The sequence below is a fragment of the Schistocerca gregaria genome, chromosome 2 (genome assembly GCF_023897955.1).
Source record: "Schistocerca gregaria isolate iqSchGreg1 chromosome 2, iqSchGreg1.2, whole genome shotgun sequence".
Classification (NCBI taxonomy): Eukaryota; Metazoa; Arthropoda; class Insecta; order Orthoptera; family Acrididae; genus Schistocerca; species Schistocerca gregaria.
The window spans coordinates 423,523,172-423,546,512 of NC_064921.1; the positions used below are offsets into that span (position 1 = coordinate 423,523,172).

Consider the following 23,341-nt stretch of genomic DNA (forward strand, 5'->3'; position numbering starts at 1 on the left):
GGTCATTTCGATGGTAGCTACATTTTCAATGACCTGGAAAACGAATCAGGTTTTCCAGTTCATATGGGGAAGCTGATAATACTGATGTTGATCCAGATTTATGAGTAGCTGAATGCTCGGGTAAGTAACAAATGAAAAAAATCTAATGAATGATTTGAAATATTGTATCACTAAATAAACGTTCATAAAACAATTCCTGTAGTAAAAAGTATCATAAAACCGCTCATCCGTACACAACACTAAGAGCCAGAAGGGAAAACTGTGCCAAAAGATAACATCCTGGTAGGGTACAAATTATAATGTAGCTCTTTGTAAGCCAGCATGTTCCAAAACGTACCACACTCAGGAAAATTATGCATAAAAACAGTGAGTATAAGTTTTCCTGTCGAATTCTGTCTAGTCGCAAATGTGGAGTGTCTAGGAAACCTGCTTTCCCAGATCATTAGACAACATACAAACAAATCATATTAATGAGTTTTATTACAAATGGTAAAAATTACAATACTAAATTTTGTTCATTACACAGATGCATTGCAAGCAAATGGCGACATGCAAAATAAGCAATTTTCTTCACAGCTATACAAGTCACTGGTCTTCATGCAAGTGTTGAACTGGCTGTGGCCAGTCGGGTGTGCTGCTTATATCCTCTTGGCATGAAGGCCGCTACTACGCATTGTCACCCTGGAGATGGGTCGATCAGCATGCAACTGGCTGACGCCTTCTTCATAGCGTTTCTGCTCTCTCATCTCCGACTGGCATGCTGGCGCTTGGCTTAACGCTGCAACATTCCCCTTGGGATAAAAACGTGATTAATTATAAACTTTCGTATTTTTGATGATTTTAATACCTCTTGTTATGATTTTTCGGCTTAGATAAAATTGATTTCATAATTTCAAATGAAACATCATGAACATTTATTGTATTCAAAGTTACAAATCTATGATTTTCAAAAAAAGCGTCTAAAACAGCAATACTGCTACACCATCTGTGCCGTCCTAAACCATCTACTGCATACCGACAAGCATAGCGTCGCGAACGGAATCAATAAGGCGCTGGCCTGCACACCAGTGGGAAGAGGGGCCAGCGCTTCTCCTCCAGACAGGCAAAGTTCAGTGCACCCTGTCAACGCTGATTTAACCAGCTACATATCGCTAGTCCGCGCCAGTTCGGTCGCAGATTTGGAGAGCATCAGCGCTGAGTAATAGGAAGACGTGCGTCCTGTGTGTAGTACTAGCATGTCAATGTAACTGCATGTAGGAGGCACAGGAGGTGACTTCATAACGAGAAATTAAGTTTCTTTCCTTTTTGGAAATAAAGTGTTCCATTAATCCACACCTGTTATGTACAGATCATTTTTTATTCCTGTCACCAGTAATCGCAACTTATCTTCATTCTTGTGTCGACATTGACTCCCACCGTAGCCGACACAAGATAACGACTTACGAACATTTTTTGGTTAGATTCATTTAATTTGTTTGGTCTTCGTGTTCAGGACAATGTACTTTCTGTTTCTGCTTTCAGCCCAAAAGACAGTGTTACTCATTTGATTGACAAGTTTCCTGATTTATTTTCTGAAGGACTTGGCAGAGCAAATAATTTTGTGGCGCAACTGTCAATGAATGACCAAGTGTCAGACATCACATTCATCAATATTCATGCCCCAACTGAGGATAAAATAGATGAGGAAAAGGAAGAGTTCTATGACCAACTAGAACAATCAATTGAGAGTACACCAACTAGAAATATCAGGATAGTGCTGGGAGATTTTAATGGAAAAGCAGGTAGCTATCTCAAACAACCTGAGAGTAAGTTCGACTTACTTCGAACACAAGAGAATACATAAGGGAACATGGTGTCCACCAAATGTAAGAATCATCAACCAGATAGATCACATCTTGGTGGACCAGCGCTATAGCCATAGATTCATGTATGTCAGGTCGTATAGAGGAGCTGACTGTGCATGAGACCACTTCCTCATTGTATGCAGGTTTAAACTCATGTTCACCTAAATGCATAAGAAGAAGGGGACAATAGAACCCGCTTTGAATGTTGAGAAACTACGAGAAAGTTCCATTAAAGAACAACATGCTAGAAATCAAAAACCGTTTTGAGGTCGTAGAGGCCCTAGAACCAAGAGAGAACCTGGAGGAAACGTGGAAAGAAATAAAGTCCACGGTACTAAGTGTAGTGGAGAATATATTGGGAAGAAAGAAGACTATGAAGAAGAGGAAATGGTTCTACGAGACATGCCAGAAAGCTACAGAAAAGAGAAGGAAGATGAGAGAGAAGTGGCTAGCTGATAGGGAGTATGAGCAGAAAAGGGAACATTTTATCAGCATCACAAGGGACACAAACCGAATCCTACGAGCAGAGAAGAGAATATATCGAACCAGTTTGCTAGAACAAGTTGAGGCAGAGAGCCAAAACAAGAACTCAAGGCAATTCTTCCAAAACATAAAAAATCGGGAACGTGGATTTCAGAGCCCAACTTTTTCATTAGAGATAAGAACGTCAACTTGCTAAATGACAAGGAAAGAATTGTAGAAAGTTGGAAAGAATACTTCTCAGAACTGCTGAATGGCTCAGACCAAGATGGGATATTACCTGCAAACACTATGGAGGAAAGGAAAGATGAAGAAGAATGGAAAGTTAGTGAAGACGACGTGAAAATCTCAATCAAAGGACTCAGAAACAACAAAGCCCCAGGGTAGGATGGAATAACATCTGAATTAATGAAGGAGGGAGGTGATCCAGTTCATATGGGAAATGGAGACACTGTCAGACGAATGGAAATTGGCTATAATACGCCCAGTATACAAGAAGGGAAGCAAAATGGAATGTGGTAACTACAGAGGAATCAGCTTGTTGAATGTAACGTATAAGGTGCTGTCCATTATTATCCTCAGAAAATTGCAACCATTCATAGACAACAACATACAGAAGTATCAAGCTGGCTTTCGACCAAACCGATCGACAATAGATCCCATTTTCACACTAAGACAATGTTTGAAAAACATTGGGAATATGATAAAGATATCTACAGCCTGTTCGTCGATTTTCAACGTGCATATGACAGCATCCACAGGAATAGCCTAAACAATGCAATGCGGGACTTCAGAATCCCTAAGAAGCAAGTGAGAATGGTGCAAGCTTGTATGGAAGGGTCAAAGACAGCAGTACATTTCCGAGGAGCCACATCAGAAACATTCGAGATTGAGACAGGCCTCAGACATGGGGATGTTCTCTCATGTGTTCTGTTCAATGTCATCTTAGAGAAAGTAATAAAAGAGTGTAGGCAACAGGAGTGGGCTGGGGTAGAGACAGTAACTTCAATTGTCTCGCATATGCAGATAACATAGTACTGTTAAGTGAATCAAAGCACAAGTTTAAAGTAACGTACCAGAAAATGGACAATAAAGCACGGAAGGTAGGGCTCAAAGTAAATCGAGACAAAACAGAGTTTATGCAATTAGGAAGAAGACAAGAGCCGGTAGAATTTCTTGAGATAGATGGCAAGAGGATCAAGAGAATAGACCAGTTCAGATACTTGGGATCTTGGTTTACCACAGACAACAACATAAAAATGGACATAAAGGAAAGAATAGCAGTAGGAACGAAATGCATGAATTCCCTCAGAGAGACGCTTGGCTCTAAATCGATCTCAGTGAACACTAAGATGAAAATCTACAACACAGTGATATGCCCAGCAGTAATGTACGGTTCAGAAACATGGAGCATGACTAAGCGATAATGGGAAAAACTATTAATATTTGAAAGAAGGTTAATGAGGAAGGTATAGGGACCAGTTTTAGATAATGGAGAATGGAGGAGGAGGGAAACGAGGAAATCTACCTTCTGATGCGACAACCAACTATCCTACAGAAGATAAAGAGCAAAAGAATACAATGGGTGGGCCATGTAGCCCGTATGCCAGGTGGAAGACAGGCGAAGATGGCTCTAGCAGAGAAACCAAACACCAAACGCCCCATTGGACGACCAAGGCAGCGCTGGATGGACGACCTGGCGAAGGACCTAGCAGCCCTGGGAATTGAAGACACCTGGAGGAACCGTGCACAAAACAGGAAGGAATGGAGGCAGTTTGTGGAAGCAGAGCGTTGTCTGCAGGGCCTGTGATAGCTGAATATCTGTCTATCTAAGTGACAATGAAGGACAATGCGCAACCTAAGTTTTTTCGGGCGCGTCCCATCCCTCATGCACTTAGAGACAAAGTTGCAAGTGAACCTAAAGAGTGGCAAGACTTGGTGTTATTGCTCCTATCCAGGTTATTCAACGGTATTCTCCCTTAGTAATCTTACCAAAGCCTTCTGAAAGACTTTTGTCTTTGTGTTGACTTTAAATCCACAGTGAATGCACAAAGAATAATTGATAGTTATCCATAGCCTCGCCCTGAAGAATTAATGGACAGATTTGATGGAGGCCGCTATTTTTCAAAAATTGACGCCATGTATATTTGCAAATCGCTTTAGATGAGGAATCTCAGAAAGTGTTTGTGGTGAACACACATTATGGTTGCTCAAATTTTTGCGCTTACCCTTCGGTAGCACTTCTGCGCTTGCTATGTATCGATGCTACTTAGAACAGCTTGTCACAAAAGTTCCATTCTGTTCAAATAATTTGGACGATATTGTGGGGTCAGGACGTATACCACAGAAACATATCAGTAACCTCGTATGCTTTTTCACGTACTTTGAGCTGCCGATTTGAAGTGTTGCCTGGACTAATGTGCCTTTTTCCAGACTAAAATTCAGTACTTAGCCCTTGTTCTTAACAGTCATGGTGTTCACCCCCTTCAACCACACTTCCTTGCCATCCGGGGGGTCTCTGCCCTGTGGAACTTGACGGAATTGCATTCAGTTATCAGGAAAATGATGTATTATATCCGATTTATAACGAACACAGCCCAGATCGCGACTCTGTGGCTTCGTTTGCGCCAGAAGAATGTGCCTTTTGTTCGGACCGAAGAGTGCCAGGAAGCAATCCTGAAACTTAAAAATGCTTTGTTGAGTGACAGATGCCTTGTTCATTTCGATCTCGCTAAGCCTTTGGTTTTAGCAGTGGATGCTCTTTCGTATGGAATTGGAACAGTGCTCTCGCACAGATTTAGTTCAAAGAACAGGCCGATTACTTTCGCTTCCAAGTTATTCTACATCTACGTGATTACTCTGCTATTCACAATAAAGTGCCTGGAAGAGGGTTCAATGAACCCCCTTCTAGCTGTTTCTCTACGGCTCCACTCTAGAACGGCGGGAAAAACGAGCACCTAAATTTTTCTGTGCGAGCCATGATGTCTCTTATTTTATCGTGATTTTCTCCTTATATAGGTGGGTGTCAACAGAATGTTTTCGCAATCGGAGGAGAAAACTGGTTATTGAAATTTCATTAGAAGATTCCGTTGCAACCAAAAACGCCTTTTTTTTAAAAAAAGAAAGATTGCCATTCCAATTTCCGTATTATGTCTGTGGCACCATCTCCCCTGTTTCGAGATAATACAAAACGAGCTGCCCTTCTTTGAGCTTTTTCCGTCAGTCCTACCTGATGTGATTCCCACACCTTCCGGCAATACTCCAGAATAGGGCGGACAAGCGTGGTGTAAGCAGTCTCTTTAGTAGACCTGTTGCACATTCTAAGTGTTCTGCCAATGAATCGCAGTCTTTTGTTTGTTCTACCCATAACATTATCTATGTGATGGTTCCAATTCAAGTTACTTTTAATTGTAATTCCCAAGTATTTAGTTGAATTTACAGCTTTCAGATTTGTGTGATTATCACATAATCGAAATTTAGCTGATTTCTTTTAGTACTCACGTGAATAACTTCACACTTTTCTTTATTCAGCGTCAATGGTCGCTTTTCGCATCATGCTGCGGAACCAACCCCTGAATTCAACTTTTTGTTGCACTACATCTGTACTGCTTGGCCTCTTTCAATGAAAAACATTCAGAATTTCTTTGAGCGCCGATATTTTGCTCATCGGCATAGTCTCTCCATCCAGCACAGGGTGATTTTATTGCAAATTGACTCTGGACAATTTCACGTGGTTATTCCTTAAGTGTTGCAAAAAGATGTGTTGTGATTGCTACACCAAGGACATTGAGGTTCAAATGGCTCTGAGCACTATGGGACTTACCATCTATGGTCATCAGTCACCTAGAACCTAGAACTACTTAGACCTAACTAACCTAAGTACATCACACAACACCCAGTCATCACGAGGCAAAGAAAATCCCTGACCCCGCCGGGAATCGAACCCGGGAACCCAGGTGCGGGAAGCGAAAACGCTACCGCACGACCACGAGCTCCGGACAACTTCTGAGGTCATCAGTCCCCTAGAACTTGGAACTACTTAAACCTAACTAACCTCAGCACATCACACACATCCATGCCCGAGGCAGGATTCGAACCTGCGACCGTAGTAGTGACGCGGTTCCGGACTGAAGCGCCTAGAACCGCAGGGTCACCGCGGTCGGCGGGCATTGAGGAATTATACACACAAAACAGCTTGTGCGTCGGCACTGTACTTGGCCGGGCACAGACGTTCACATTGAACAGATGACTTCCCAATGTCGCACTAGTGCAGAAAATCTATCAGCCCATCCGTAAACGTTTTCAGCTTCGATAAGTCTCAATCAGTCTGGCAACCAGTGCATATTGACTTTGCTTGTCCCTTTTGAGACACTCGTCGGCTCATTGTTGTGGACTCTTTCAGCAAATAGCTGCTTTCAGTGCCCATGAAATCGACTACATCCTGTACTACTATTCAGGCTTTGTAATCTACTTTCTTCTTCGTAGATTTGCCTGAATATTGGTTAAAGACAATGGACCACAGTCTACAGCTCAGGACATTGAACAGTTTTGAGCAGCCAGTGGTATCACTCATGTTACTTGTGATTCGGTCCATCATCAGTCGAATGGAGAAGCTGATAGATTTGTGCATACGTTAAAGCAACAGACGAATAAACCATATGCATGCCTTACATGGGAGAAAGCGCTGCTGCTGCTCTTCCTCGCAACATACCGCTCCCAGCCGCATGACGGTCCATCACCGGCAGAGTTTCTACATGGCTTTCGCCACTGCACGCTGATCCATTTGCTGCACCCACCACAGCGTACGGCACCTCCCAGTCTCAACAATTATCACTTTGCGTCTAATGACTCTCTTCTTTCAGAGTTTTAGGTCGCACCAGACGCTGGGAGAGAGGAACGATTCTTCGAAACTTGGGCACTTGCATGTATTTGAGTCAATGTCCTGCTGGGTTGCGCCATCAGAACAAGTTCGTACTTGTCAGTTGTGAAATTCTTCCGCAAATTTTTTTATCCCCAGCTTTGCCACCCACCAGGATCTTGTGGCTGCCTCTTCAGCACCACCTTCGAAGCCAATGGAGCTGGACCCACCGCCTTCGCCGCCGCAGCAGCGTAACATTCCGGCGCTCATTCCAGCGCCTGCTGTGGATCAGGCGCAGCCATCGTCGTCGTCACCGCCAGCCCTCTTCGTTTTTCGTCGGACTGACTCAGGAAAAGGGTGGGCCCCTTTTGGGGGTTTTCCGACCGACCTTCTCCTTGGAGAGCAGGACGGATGCTGGGTTCGGCAGGGAGCCTGGCGTCGGTTCCAGTTGCGGCTCCCTAAGCCACCCAGCTTCCTGCTTCCTCCCTCCTCCCCCCATTCTTGTTGTCATAAGATGGCTTCCTACACAACAACAGGTGCGGCATTTTGATTGGGGAGGAATGTGCTGTCCTAAAGTATAGACTGCACACCGTCCAGTGAGGTGCCCCAAAATGGCATCATGAAGAAGCTGACCTGCACGCCAGAGGAAAGAGGGGGCAGTGCCCCACCTCCAGGAAGACAGAGTTCAGCACCGTCAACGCTGACTTAACTAGCCGCCCATCGCTGGTCGGCCCCATTTCAGTCGCAGACTTTGGGAGCATCAGTGCTGAGTAATAGGTGGACGACACTTAGACTGCGTTCTGTGATTAGTAACAGTATGTCAATGTAATTGCATGTAAGAGACACAGGAAGTCACTTCATAGCGAGAAGTTACATTTCTTTCCTTTCTAGAAATTAATCCATACATGTTACGTACAGATCATTTTGGATTCCTGCCACCAGTCATCGCAGCTAATCTCCTTCCTGGTTTGTGTAGATGTTGACTCCCACAGTAGCTGACACAGCACCATCAAGGGTGGTTATTGCCAGTCTCGAACGTGTTAAAAGTGTCGTTCCAATATTTCGTATGTTGAATAGTTTTTCAGTCCTTGTCCATAGCTCGTTCGAGGACATTTTTCTGTGGAAGCTCCCACCTCACCAGTCCCTTTTTTCTTGTACATTATCACACGTATCTGTTTTCGCCACTGATTATAATATACTCTGTACACAAATCATGCACTTGATCCACCTTGGTGCCCTTCTCATCTTGTCGCCCCAAGCAGTCGCTGCTAATTGTGAGACGTTCTACATAGGTATCTTTCAGTTGTAGCACCCCAAATGGCGCCTTGTGTAGCTTCGACCTTAAACCCGCCTTGTTTCCGTCACTCCTATTTCAAACCTCCATCTTCGAAACAACTTGGGTAACAGTGGATCTCATTGCACTGCATACAAACTGTCCAAAAATTAATCTTCTTCTTAAAAGTAAGAATTTTTTAGTGAGATAACATTTAATTGTTTGTCTTGAAGGATTGTAATGCTGCTTAAATTGGCAACTGGAAGCAGCCAACTTGTCTAGATAATCGACCTTATATTCAAAATTGTGTTTAAAAAGAAAGCACACACGATGTCCTTGAGCTAATAAATGTGTTAGTATATTTTCTAGAGATAACCATCTGCACTCAGTATGAAAAGAAGATGAAAGTAAACTTTACTTGTCATCACATACTATGATGAACAAATGATTACTTACTGACCAAGACTGAATGAAGTTAATGATTTTTATGACCTCATCAAGGGCATTCTATTTACTGAAGGATAATTTTTTTATAGAAAGAACCTGCCTGTGGATCATACAGTGGTTATAAGAACAGGTTCTGGCAATATAGTTAATAAACTGTAAAACCCCTTTAGTTACGCCACTCGTGGACTTCGCACAGTCAGTGCAGAAGTCAATGCAGGTGATGACGTTTTATACACTTTAAGAAACGAATGTAGGAGAGGAAATATGTAAGTTCTGGTAGTATATGTAGGTAGAGTTTTGCATAAAAAGGTTTTCCAGTAATACGAGTTTATGTTGAACTGAATGGTAAGAAGCCAGAATATGTAACCAAAAGCCTCGAGTTCAACGCGCGGTCAATCCTAGCATTTTCATCTGCCACTTATCGCTTCTTTCACTACTGACAATGTTTGTTGATGAGAAAAATGACGAGTTGCTGTGTGGCTTTTGTTCATGTTCAATTGTAGGCCCCGCTATGACTGGCTGGGTAAGCCACTTCAAAGGTCAGAGGAAGGAAATGACACGACCAAGTGTAGTAAAGTACTTTTGAGTTCCATCTAAACTTCCGATTAATGATAAGTTTACGTTAATTTTACCTAGCTATTAAAATTAATACTGCGAAGTTACGTACATTATTAGATTCATCCCTTTTGTAATGAAAATTTACGAGATTAATGACGAAACTAAGTTCATTCTTTATATTGGTTGCTAAATCTCTGGTGCTTCATTCGAAAATGGAATCTTAGCTATTTATTTCGGTGATTTTTGACCTAACATGCATTTTACCATATCCATAGTGGATGGTTTAATTACACTCCTGGAAATTGAAATAAGAACACCGTGAATTCATTGTCCCAGGAAGAGGAAACTTTATTGACACATTCCTGGGGTCAGATACATCACATGATCACACTGACAGAACCACAGGCAACAGAGCATGCACAATGTCGGCACTAGTACAGTGTATATCCACCTTTCGCAGCAATGCAGGCTGCTATTCTCCTATGGAGAAGATCGTAGAGATGCTGGATGTAGTCCTGTCATGCCATGCCATGCCATGCCATTTCCACCTGGCGCCTCAGTTGGACCACCGTTCGTGCCGAATTGCTCAACACGTGGGGCGTGAGGTCTCCACAGTACATCGATGTTGTCGCCAGTGGTCGGCGGAAGGTGCACGTGCCCGTCGACCTGGGACCGGACCTCAGCGACGCACGGATGCACGCCAAGACCGTAGGATCCTATGCAGTGCCGTAGGGGACCGCACCGCCACTGCCCAGCAATTTAGGGACACTGTTGCTACTGGGGTATCGGCGAGGACCATTCGCAACCGTCTCCATGAAGCTGGGCTACGGTCCCGCACACCGTTAGGCCGTCTTCCGCTCACGCCCCAAAATCGTGCAGCCCTCCTCCAGTGGTGTCGCGACTGGCGTGAATGGAGGGACGAATGGAGACGTGTCGTCTTCAGCGATGAGAGTCGCTTCTGCCTTGGTGCCAATGATGGTCGTATGCGTGTTTGGCGCCGTGCAGGTGAGCGCCACAATCAGGACTGCATACGACCGAGGCACACAGGGCCAACACCCGGCATCATGGTGTGGGGAGCGATCTCCTACACTGGCCGTACACCTCTGGTGATCGTCGAGGGGACACTGAATAGTGCACGGTACTTCCAAACCGTCATCGAACCCATTGTTATACCATTCCTAGACCGGCAAGGGAACTTGCTGTTCCAACAGGACAATGCACGTCCGCATGTATCCCGTGCCACCCAACGTGCTCTAGAAGGTGTAAGTCAACTACCCTGGCCACCAAGATCTCCGGATCTGTCCCCCATTGAGCATGTTTGGGACTGGATGAAGCGTCGTCTCACGCCGTCTGCACGTCCAGCACGAACGCTGGTCCAACTGAGGCGCCAGGTGGAAATGGCATGGCAAGCCGTTCCACAGGACTACATCGAGCATCTCTACGATCGTCTCCATGGGAGAATATCAGCCTGCATTGCTGCGAAAGGTGGATATACACTGTACTAGTGCCGACATTGTGCATGCTCTGTTGCCTGTGTCTATGTGCCTGTGGTTCTGTCAGTGTGATCATGTGATGTATCTGACCCCAGGAATGTGTCAATAAAGTTTCCCCTTCCTGGGACAATGAATTCACGGTGTTCTTATTTCAATTTCCAGGAGTGTACATTACCAAGCTGTCTTCTTAACTGCAAGGACACGATCTGCCGTACCGGAAGCGATGGCTGGTTGCTTCGACGTCCCGTCGTGGTGATGATAATGTCGCGAGTATAGACCGAAACAAATTGTCCTGGTCTCGTTGTTACAGACTAAAGACTTCCTATCAATACAAATGCGCCTCTGAGGGAGACGAAGAAGGCTCGCCACACAATCACTGACGGTACAGTGATTGATTTTAACAAGCGAAGTAACACAGTAACTCCGATACAGTCAACTTTAGCCAAAACTGCCCAAGACAGACAACATAGGCCGCTTGTACACAGAACGCTCAATTGCCAACTGTACTCGGAAAGTTAAGTTGAAGTCGAAACTTCAGCAACTTCATTAAACAGTTACAATCAAATAAAAGTATATTAGACATCCAACGGAAGGTAGGCTGTCCAGAGCAGTGAGAGCTCAGTCTTGTAACCTACTCTGACTGAAAGGCGAGAGCCGACTCCCACAAGAGCACCCGTACAAACCGAACACAGAACATTCCCGCCCCCAGGACAGTGGTCGTGGTTAAACGTTCCAATCAGCAACTCGAAAACAGGCGGAAAATTCCACTCTATTGCCGAAGCCCTACCACTCCACCAATGAAGATTCTTGACGTCAATTTCTGCGCCGATTTTGCTACGTCACGGAGATATGACCTGACCAAGCCAATTACAGTTACTATTTTGCAGAAAACGCGGGAATTTGCCCGCCAAGACTGCATGGGAACACAAGTCATTCCCACGCCTCGCTGGTAGCCCGCCACAAAGTGTTTTGCTAAGTTTCTGCGAAGTAACGGAATCTCTAGCCCAGCCGCTCCTTCAGGACCCTGCGGGCGTGTCTACGCCGCTATTATGACAATATCGGCGTCTGGAAAGCATCACACCCGTCGGCTTAACCCTCTCAAGATCCGCAGAGCCCGCCTGTCACCGGACCACCCGGGTGACGAGAGACGCTGCGTGGGAAGTCCGTGTGTGAAGGAATAGCAACTTTTTACAGCATGCAATTAGAGAGGAAAATCGAATTACTGAGAGTAAGATAGAAACATGAGAGGGGGCTTCTGCCACGTCTCAAAGGTACCATAAATGTTGAATCGTATCTCCCTATGCTGCAAAACATCGGTTTTACCTGCCATTTGAGAGGTGTTTGGAAATGAAAGATTTTACCTTGAACAAGATGGCCCTCCGCCTCACTATCACAGATATGTCAAAGCCTACTAGGATGATAATCTAGTTGGACAATGGATTTCTCGAAGATGAGCTGCTGAGTGCCCATCCCGATATCCAGACCTTACACCTGTTGACTTCTGCCTATGTGGGACCTCGAAAAGTGAAGCTTATCAGCAGAAGCCAGTTACTCCGAGTGAGAAACGAGAAACCATCGAGCCGTCATGTGCGACTACTCGCAACAATGACAGCCGTATTTTGGTCAGCAGTCCAGTGGCATAGAGGTTGTTTGGCTGCTAATGGGGGTCAATTTGAACACACAAAACAACTTTCCCCCTGTGTAAGAATTGTAACTGTATGTCATTTTGTTCCGTTAATACAATGTATCAAAGAGTGTCTACATTTTTCTGGACCCCTCTGTGTACTCGTATATTTTACGTTTTACGTTTGACTTCAAGTACAGCTTATATAACAAATCTCTACTTCCAATTGTACAGCTTATAAAGCAGATCTGTGCTTGCAGTTACTGACTGTAATGACAATAATTGTTTGATGTTTTCAATGTATAAAATTTTTGCAATGTTGTATAGGTTTTTTGTTTCAGTTGCTGTTACAGATAGCATGGCTATACATAATAGATTCTACTTGAAGCTCTAAAATAAGTATGCATTGGACAATGCAGTGGTTTTGTACACTGCTAAGACATTTATAATATTACATGTCATCTGAAGATGGAAGCTAAGCTACCGAAACTGGTCATCACTTAAAAAAAAGTTACATTGGATTGAGACAATACACAGAAAATTTTCGGGAATTTAAAATGTTTTGTAGGAAAGGTTTAATTTTTTCATTTTTACTTTAAGATAAAACTTTAGAACCAGCATGAAAACCGCTCCTATCACAGCACAAAAAAGGGAAACATATCCTTGGTAGAGCTAGGGATGTAAAATAAGGAAACTAGCTTTTCGACTTACCTGCCAGAGACACTTAAATCAAAACATCTTAACATGTCCATGCTTTTTTGCGAGTTAACTCTACTTTCCCAGTACAGCTGGCTCTCTTAGCTGCACAGTGTTGGTACATATGCATATTGCAATTTATAGTCTAAAGTCCCTGATCCTGAGCCCAAAATCCAAAAGATTTGCCAGCCACAGCAAACAACATATAATTCCATATGGCTGAAAAGCATTCATGAAACAGCTCAAAAAATTTTACTGCAGTGACAAAATTTCTGGGGCTGGAGTTGTTCCTGGGGGGGGGGGGGGGGAGGGACAGGGAAGTTAAAACAGTTTTTTGCTATCTGATGGTGATGGGGGGGGGGAATTGCTTTTGGAAAAAATAGATCCAAATTTATGTGCTTCTAGAGAGTGTGGCAGTAGGATGCATCTACAATAGGAAATCTCAGAAACTGGGGCAACATTAATAATAGGAACAGTACCAGAGTGGAGAGACATGCATCCCAATCTTTAATGACATGTTGTCTCATGTTGCATCAAATGACAAATGCCATGTTGGATGACATGATGGCATGTGCCATGTTACACAGCATGACATCTGTATCATCTTAGGTTTATTTGACACAATACATTATACACTCCTGGAAATTGAAATAGGAACACCGTGAATTCATTCTCTCAGGAAGGGGAAACTTTATTGACACATTCCTGGGGTCAGATACATCACATGATCACACTGACAGAACCACAGGCACATAGACACAGGCAACAGAGCATGCACAATGTCGGCACTAGTACAGTGTATATCCACCTTTCGCGGCAATGCAGGCTGCTATTCTCCCATGGAGACGATCGTAGAGATGCTGGATGTAGACCTGTGGAACGGCTTGCCATGCCATTTCCACCTGGCGCCTCAGTTGGACCAGCGTTCGTGCTGGACGTGCAGACCGCGTGAGACGACGCTTCACCCAGTCCCAAACATGCTCAATGGGGGACAGATCCGGAGATCTTGCTGGCCAGAGTAGTTGACTTGCACCTTCTAGAGCACGTTGGGTGGCACGGGATACATGCGGACGTGCATTGTCCTGTTGGAACAGCAAGTTCCCTTGCCGGTCTAGGAATGGTAGAACGATGGGTTCGATGACGGTTTGGATGTACCGTGCACTATTCAGTGTCCCCTCGACGATCACCAGAGGTGTACGGCCAGTGTAGGAGATCGCTCCCCACACCATGATGCCGGGTGTTGGCCCTGTGTGCCTCGGTCGTATGCAGTCCTGATTGTGGCGCTCACCTACACGGCGCCATACACGCATACGACTATCATTGGCACCAAGGCAGAAGCGACTCTCATCGCTGAAGACGACACGTCTCCATTCGTCCCTCCATTCAAGCCAGTCGCGACACCACTGGAGGCGGGCTGCACGATGTTGCGGCGTGAGCGGAAGATGGCCTAACAGTGTGTGGGACCGTAGCCCAGCTTCATGGAGACGGTTGCGAATGGTCCTCGCCGATACCCCAGGAGCAACAGTGTCCCTAATTTGCTGGGAAGTGGCGGTGCGGTCCCCTACGGCACTGCATAGGATCCTACGGTCTTGGCGTGCATCCGTGCGTCGCTGCGGTCCGGTTCCAGGTCGACGGGCACGTGAACCTTCCGCCGACCACTGGCGACAACATCGATGTACTGTGGAGACCTCACGCCCCACGTGTTGAGCAATTCGGCGGTACGTCCACCCGGCCTCCCGCATGCCCACTATACGCCCTCGCTCAAAGTCCGTCAACTGCACATACGGTTCACGTCCACGCTGTCACGGCATGCTACCAGTGTTAAAGACTGCGATGGATCTCCGTATGCCACGGCAAACTGGCTGACACTGACGGCGGCGGTGCACAAATGCTGCGCAGCTAGCGCCATTCGACGGCCAACACCGCAGTTCCTGGTGTGTCCACTGTGCCGTGCGTGTGATCATTGCTTGTACAGTCCTCTCGCAGTGTCCGGAGCAAGTATGGTGGGTCTGACACACCGGTGTCAATGTGTTCTTTTTTCCATTTCCAGGAGTGTATTACATGACATGGATACTAATACCAAAAGTAACAAACGGCAAATACGTCAGAATATTTTGATTTAAATGTCTTTGAAGCTGCCTTATAAGTCGAAAACTTAATTCCCAACTTTCAAGCTCTGCCCAGGACGTATTCGTCTTTTTTGTATTATGATGAGAGCGTTTTCCATTCTGTTTTACAAATGAAAGGTATAGTCGTGTGACCGTTACTAGGAAGGCCAGCTTTGGAATTTCAATATAACGATGAAGTATCACAATATTCTTAGCAAATAAGGAAATTTGCCCTGACCCTACATATTTACACTGCTGAGGCACATAACTAATTAGTAAAGTTTGCAAAATAAAGTCACACAAGAACACTTCACAGCAATTGTTCGAAAGTTTCTTGTTTATAAATATTGACTGTGTTATTACAGAAAGTGAATTTGGGGAAGTAACCCATTATGTGAAACTTACAAAACTGCTCCTCGAGCATTATTTTATCTGCAGATAAATCATTTATTTAATCTAAATCCTTTGAGCAGAGACGTAAAGTTGTAAGACAACTATAAAACAATCTTGTTTTATTTAAAGGTCAGTAAAAAGATGGAAAAAATAGGAGTGTCATTGAAAACTCCAAAAATAGAATGCCAATAAATGTCAATAAATTGTTTCATTGTACTTTAAGTCGTTACTGTTATTGAATTTCTTGTGTTGACTACTTGCAGAGCATATATTTTTTTTAAATAGTGTCATCCATAGTAAACTGGTTTTTGAGGCTGTGGTTGTATGTTTAAAATAAAACATAAATACAGAGTTTCTGCGGCAGCCATCGTTTGTAATAGCTCCACTATGCGTTTCGAAATGTACTAGATAATCTTCAGATAGTACTTGCCAATTTTCATTGATTTACATTCAGTTTGCGAGCAACAAGATGCTTTCATGGGTGGACGAAGATGTTTTGAATTGTCTTTCAGTTATATCTGCATCGAAGAGTTTATTCACACTTTGACTTAAAACTTTACTTGTTGCTGCCAGTATACACAACAATTACTATTGTTTATTGTTTTTTGAGAAAAATAAAGGTAACATAGGCCATCTGAAGTTAGTTAAGGGCATATTCAAGGTGACATAAGCAATCAGACGACGCCATTGACTACAGAAAATATGGCGGATGGGAGTTCAAATTGCTTCAGTCATGGCGGATATATATCTACCCTGTAATATTTTAACTCGTTGGGAAATGCAGCGTGAATGGCTTGAATCACGAAGGTCTAATACCATGGCCTCAAGGACATGATTTTTATCTTGTCTTCGATGCCAAAGATAGGAATAGCTTAAAGTCTGAGGATTGGAATAGGATTTACAGCCACAATCTGGTTTTTGTAACAACAAATGAAGGTAGCATCCATTCAAATTTCCAGAAATGTTCTCAAAGACTTCCCGAAAAGCCAACACTGCCTATTAGTACAGGAAATGGGAAACAGGTTCCTGAAAATAAGATGCTTTTCTAGACTTGGATGGAACTTCTAGGAGACATCTCGATGAATGCCTTGGATGTTTACCCTCCATCCAAAATAACAACAAGCAATTTCGGAGTGGCTCTAATCCCTGCAGAGCTATAATAATAATAATAATTGTTATTATTATAGTGAACACCACATGAAGATATCATAAAGAATACATACCAGGATGGAATAGCAATAGCGAAAATCTTTATCAACAGTTCGTGGGAACTGGAGAACCGGAAATAGCAGATGACCTGCACCTCACACTACATGCTGCAAGAAGACGATAATGGGATGACTGACTAAGAAAATCGACTTCAAGCACTCCTGTAGAAAACCCTGGAGGCTACTAAAGAATCTGAGAGCTAGTCAGCAGATGCAACTGATATACCGAGAAGAACCAGAAGTGAATGTAAATCAAATATCAGCACATATAATATCACCATCAAGACCTCCAAAATACTTATCCCATAGGAGGGATGTTAAAAGAAATATCACAAGAAAATGTGACATGTGCGTCACCTTTTACTACTAAAGAGATATCAGTAGGACTCTACAGCTTAAAAGCGAGCTGCAGTGACCAAGCGGTTCTAGGCGCTTCAGTCCAGAACCGCGTGACTGCTATGGTCGCAGGTTCGAATCCTGCCTCAGACATGGATGTGTGTGATGCCCTTAGGTTAGTTAGGTTTAAGTAGTTCTACGTTCTAGGGGACTGATGACCAGAGATGTTAAACAATTTTCAAATGTGTGAAATCTTAGGGGAGTTAACTGCTAAAGTTATCAGTCCCTAAGCTTACACACTACTTAACCTAAATTATCCTAAGGACAAACACACACCCATGCCTGAGGGAGGACTCGAACCTCCGCTGGGACCAGCCGCACAGTCCATGACTGCAGCGCCTGAGACCGCTAGGCAAATCCCGCGTGGCAGAGATGATAAGTCCCATAGTGCTCAGAGCCAATTGAACCATTTTCTACAGCTTAAAAAGAGGCATATCTCCAGGTTTTGACGGATTCCACGATGAATTCCTTAATAACTTACGTAAACATGTCAGGAAACAGTTAGCCAGCTTCTTCTCTGATATATGGAATCAAGTTGCCTTCCGAACTGCTTCAGGAAAGCGAAAGTGAGAACCATAATAGCCAGGTATACCAAAAGATAAGCTGAGAGTCACAGGACTGTAGCGCTCCTAAGTTCCTGGTAAAATCTGCTGGAGAGATTGATTCTTAACAGATAAACATGTGATAATGGCAGAAGCATTCCAACCAAATAAGCTGAATTTAGACAGGACTGAAACTGTACAGATCAGATACTAAGCCTAAAAATATATATCTACGCTGGTTTCCAGTATGAACAAAAAACATCAGTCATGCTTATAGACCTCACTGTGGCCTATGACGATGTGTAATGAGAAGGTCTCCTGTGTAAATTTCTTCGTGTAATTCCGTGTAGAACACTAACCAGGCTGCTGAAACAAAGACTGATGGCAGGTCCTTCCAAATAATTCTGGGCTGAAAAAAGCCTTACAGAAGATACTGAACAATGGTCTGCCTAAGGGCTTGGTATTGACCCCAACTAGCTTCACACTGTATGTAGCTGACATTCTGGAAACAACAGCCAGAAAATTTGCAGATGGACTACATCGGGCCTCAGTACTGGCCCCAACCATCTTCTACCTATACATAGCCGACATTCTGGAAACAGCGTCCAGCACATTTGCATAAGCAGATGACATGTCAAATGCAACTAGGCATAACTCGAAGTAGGTGGCTGTACAAGTCTTATCAAGTGACCTTGCAAACCTTGAGGAATACTACAGAAAATAGAGACTGGCGCCAAATTCAAGCAAGAAACAATGTTCATTTTTTCAACGAATATCGTAATAGTTACTCACAAACTGCAAAGGAACTTATGTGAGATTACTGGCCATATCGGTAAGTGATATTTTTTCACTTTTTTCCACTATTTGATGATTATTTAATTGTGCATACTTCACATGTGGTTTTGGGAGTATGGCTCTACATTTTTTGCAGTGCACACTTAGTGTGGTATCAGAGTCGTGTTGTTGACAGGAAGCAGTCAATAATCTCATTAGGAGAGAAGAGCCTGCATAGGGAGAATGGCAGTTTTCAAAGAAGTGAGGACAGCAACTGCTTCATGATTTTGTCAACAGACTTGGCATCTCGCTCTTGTTGTGGGCAGAGGATACCATACCATCACTACTGTCCACAGAGAATAATTGGCTATCACATTTTCGCCCTTTCTACATGATATCAGAGGTCGAGACGACAGAACACTGCCTTGCCAGCATGAGAAAAATGTTGCTCCAAAATTTTGGTCATCCATTCAAACTGAGTTTCCCTTCCATAGTGCAACAGAGAGGCTGCCAGGTCGTGCAGACACTGCTTGAGGCCGGTACCAACATTATGTTTGTTAACATGCCTTTTGTATACCAAAAGTGGGAAGTTTCAGCTATGTTCCCTATTTTGTTCATGAAATAGTGATATTCTCACCCATCACATTGGCAATAACATTGAGTCCTCCCCTCAATGTAGAGTTATTAGACAGTAGAAAGTTGAGGACAGAGAACTAAGTTTAGTGGACTTTTCATAACTGAGATTCAGTCACTTAAAATGTTTTGAAAGACATCATGTTTATGCCTATACCTGTTTAACTTTTTATTTCCACTATTGCAATTTCGGCCTAAGGCCATTATCAAGTGCAGCTGAAACACAAAATGTTTGTAAAATATTTTTCAAAAATCGTTGTGTATTTTGACATTCGACCGATTACACAATTTGAAAAATGCAGCCATTTAACCATGTTTACTTACATGTTTTGGCTTTAAGCCATGTCAACTTTATACATGCTGGCACAGTTCTTTTTTTATTTCGTCCTCGTCCTGTGGTAGTGTACATAATCTATGTTTACAAAAGAAACAGAAAATAACAAAAGTATAAATTTACTAGATCTCCAAATCTCGAACTTAAATGGCCAACATACATTTGAAATCTTCCGAAAATGCACGACAACAGACTGAATTATAAGTAATGATTCCTGCCATCCAAAACAACATAAGCAAGCCTACTTCAACTTTATGATACATAGACTATGTGCTCTACCGCTGGACGAGGACGAAATAAAAAAAGAACTACCGATATTACAAAGGGTGGCTTTCAACAACGGATTCGAAGCCAAAATAGTGAAGGATCTACACTCCTGGAAATGGAAAAAAGAACACATTGACACCGGTGTGTCGGACCCACCATACTTGCTCCTGACACTGCGAGAGGGCTGTAAAAGCAATGATCACACGCACGGCACAGCGGACACACCAGGAACCGCGGTGTTGGCCGTCGAATGGCGCTAGCTGCGCAGCATTTGTGCACCGCCGCCGTCAGTGTCAGCCAGTTTGCCGTGGCATACGGAGCTCCATCGCAGTCTTTAACACTGGTAGCATGCCGCGACAGCGTGGACGTGAACCGTATGTGCAGTTTACGGACTTTGAGCGAGGGCGTATAGTGGGCATGCGGGAGGCCTGGTGGACGTACCGCCGAATTGCTCAACACGTGGGGCGTGAGGTCTCCACAGTACATCGATGTTGTCGCCAGTGGTCGGCGGAAGGTGCACGTGCCCGTCGACCTGGGACCGGACCGCAGCGACGCACGGATGCACGCCAAGACCGTAGGATCCTACGCAGTGCCGTAGAGGACCGCACCGCCACTTCCCAGCAAATTAGGGACACTGTTGCTCCTGGGGTATCGGCGAGGACCATTCGCAACCGTCTCCATGAAGCTGAGCTACGGTCCCGCACACCGTTAGGCCGTCTTCCGCTCACGCCCCAACATCGTGTAGCCCGCCCCCAGTGGTGTCGCGACAGGCGTGAATGGAGGGACGAATGGAGACGTGTTGTCTTCAGCGATGAGAGTCGCTTCTGCCTTGGTGCCAATGATAGTCGTATGCGTGTATGGCGCCGTGTAGGTGAGCGCCACAATCAGGACTGCATACGACCGACGCACACAGGGCCAACACCCGGCATCATGGTGTGGGGAGCGATCTCCTACACTGGCCGTACACCTCTGGTGATCGTCGAGGGGACACTGAATAGTGCACGGTACATCCAAACCGTCATCGAACCCATCGTTCTACCATTCCTAGACCGGCAAGGGAACTTGCTGTTCCAACAGGACAATGCACGTCCGCATGTATCCCGTGCCACCCAACGTGCTCTAGAAGGTGTAAGTCAACTACCCTGGCCAGCAAGATCTCCGGATCTGTCCCCCATTGAGCATGTTTGGGACTGGATGAAGCGTCGTCTCACGCGGTCTGCACGTTCAGCACGGATGCTGGTCCAACTGAGGTGCCAGGTGGAAATGGCATGGCAAGCCGTTCCACAGGACTACATCCAGCATCTCTACGATCGTCTCCATGGGAGAATAGCAGCCTGCAGTGGATATACACTGTACTAGTGCCGACATTGTGCATTCTCTGTTGCCTGTGTCTATGTGCCTGTGGTTCTGTCAGTGTGATCATGTGATGTATCTGACACCAGGAATGTGTCAATAAAGTTTCCCCTTCCTGGGACAATGAATTCACGGTGTTCTTATTTCAATTTCCAGGAGTGTATATGAACGTAAAGTTAAAAGAGGAAATACAGGCCTAAATAGCGAAATTACGTTAGAAAGAGAGCATATTTCGAGCTAAGAGAATAACTATGCTACTTTACCATACATAGGCACAGTATCAGATAAAATTGCGCAAGCCTTTAAGAAAATCCCTGTTAAAATCAGTTTCCACACCAATTACACCCTATCTAACAGACTAATACACAACTACAGTAAAACTAACCAATTTACAAAATCTGGGGTTTATAAAATAGAATGTGAGACTTGCAAGAAATGCTACATCGAACAAAAATGGAGAACATTTACAGATAGGTTTAAAGAGCACGCTAGACAAACCGAAAACAGCACCTCTACGTTTAGCAAACACTTAAGTGAAAATAAACACACTGTTATTAACATATAACGTAAAGGGCCCTCCGCCACACACCGTTGGGTGGCTTGCGGAGTATAAACGTAGATGTAGATGTAGTTCTAGATTCAGCCCCGGCAGTACTACACGCTGTACCCAAAGGAAGAGCCATGAGTGTCCTTGAAGACATGCAAATATACAATCACTACAAAAATGACCTTTTAAATCGCCAAACCGACTTGAGAAATAAACCATACCTAGATAATTTTTACTCGATCTTACGATGTACCCACAAATAGTAACTCAGGTAAAAAAATCAGTAATAAGAATGTAAGTAATCATAAAAAACTATTGACATCTGTAGACATATGGCACTAAGTTCCTAACTTTATGCGCCCAATTCTGAATGCAAGAAACACCAGTCTATAGATGAACATAGCCAATATCCACTGCTTAGGCTAACGTAACAAAAAATATTATATTACAGTCATCATAAAACGACGAAATCTCGTCAAAATGACAATGTACACTACTTGTATGATTAATTTAGTTATGTAACGACGATTGCTTTACAGACGAATGGAAAAACTGGTAGAAGCCGACCTCGGTGAAGATCAGTTTGGATTCCGCAGAAATGTTGGAACACGTGAGGTAATACTGACCCTACGACTTATCTTAGAAAATAGAATAAGGAAAGGCAAACCTACATTTCTAGCATTTGTGGACTTAGAGAAAGCTTTTGAAAATGTTGACTGGAATACTCTCTTTCAAATTTTAAAGGCGGAAGGGGTAAAATACAGGCTATTTACAATTTGTACAGAAACCAGATGGCAGTTATAAGAGTCGAGAGGCATGAAAGGGAAGCAGTGGTTGGGAAGGGAGTGAGACAAGGTTGTAGCCTCTCTCCGATGTTATTCAATCTGTATATTTAGCAAGCAGTAAAGGAAACAAAAGAAAAATTCGGAGTAGGAATTAAAGTCCATGGGAAAGAAATAAAAACTCTGAGGTTCGCCGATGACATTGTAATTCTGTCAGAGACAGCAAAGGCCTTGGAAGAGTACCTGAACGGAATGGACAGTGTCTTGAAAGGAGGATATAAGATGAACATCAACAAAACCAAAACGAGGATAATGGGATGTAGTCGATTTAAATTGGGTGATGCTGAGGGAATTAGATTAGGAAATGAGACACTTAAAGTAGTAAAGGAGTTTTGCTATTTGGGGAGCAAAATAACTGATGATTGTCAAAGTAGAGAGGATATAAAATGTAGACTGGCAATGGCAAGGAAAGCGTTTCTGAAGAAGAGAAATTTGTTAACATCGAGTATAGATTTAAGTGTCAGGAAGTCGTTTCTGAAAGTATTTGTATGGAGTGTAGCCGTGTATGGAAGTGAAACATGGATGATAAATAGTCTGGACAGGAAGAAAATAGATGCTTACGAAATGTGGTGCTACAGAAGAATGCTGAAGATTAGATGGATAGATCACATAAATAATGAGGAGGTATTGAATAGAATTGGGAAGAAGAGGAGTTTGTGGCACAACTTGAC

At 43.8% G+C, this 23,341-nt stretch overlaps 1 long non-coding RNA gene across 1 annotated transcript in view; it reads right to left on the minus strand.

Moving 5' to 3' along the window:
* Nucleotides 1–592: 592 nt before the first annotated feature.
* The window catches only part of LOC126323876 (uncharacterized), a 45,802-nt gene continuing 23,053 nt past the window's right edge, over nucleotides 593–23,341 (minus strand). Inside the window, exon 3 of the long non-coding RNA XR_007559742.1 lies at nucleotides 593–791. This is a non-coding gene — a long non-coding RNA (uncharacterized LOC126323876). The remainder of the gene's footprint in view (nucleotides 792–23,341) is intronic.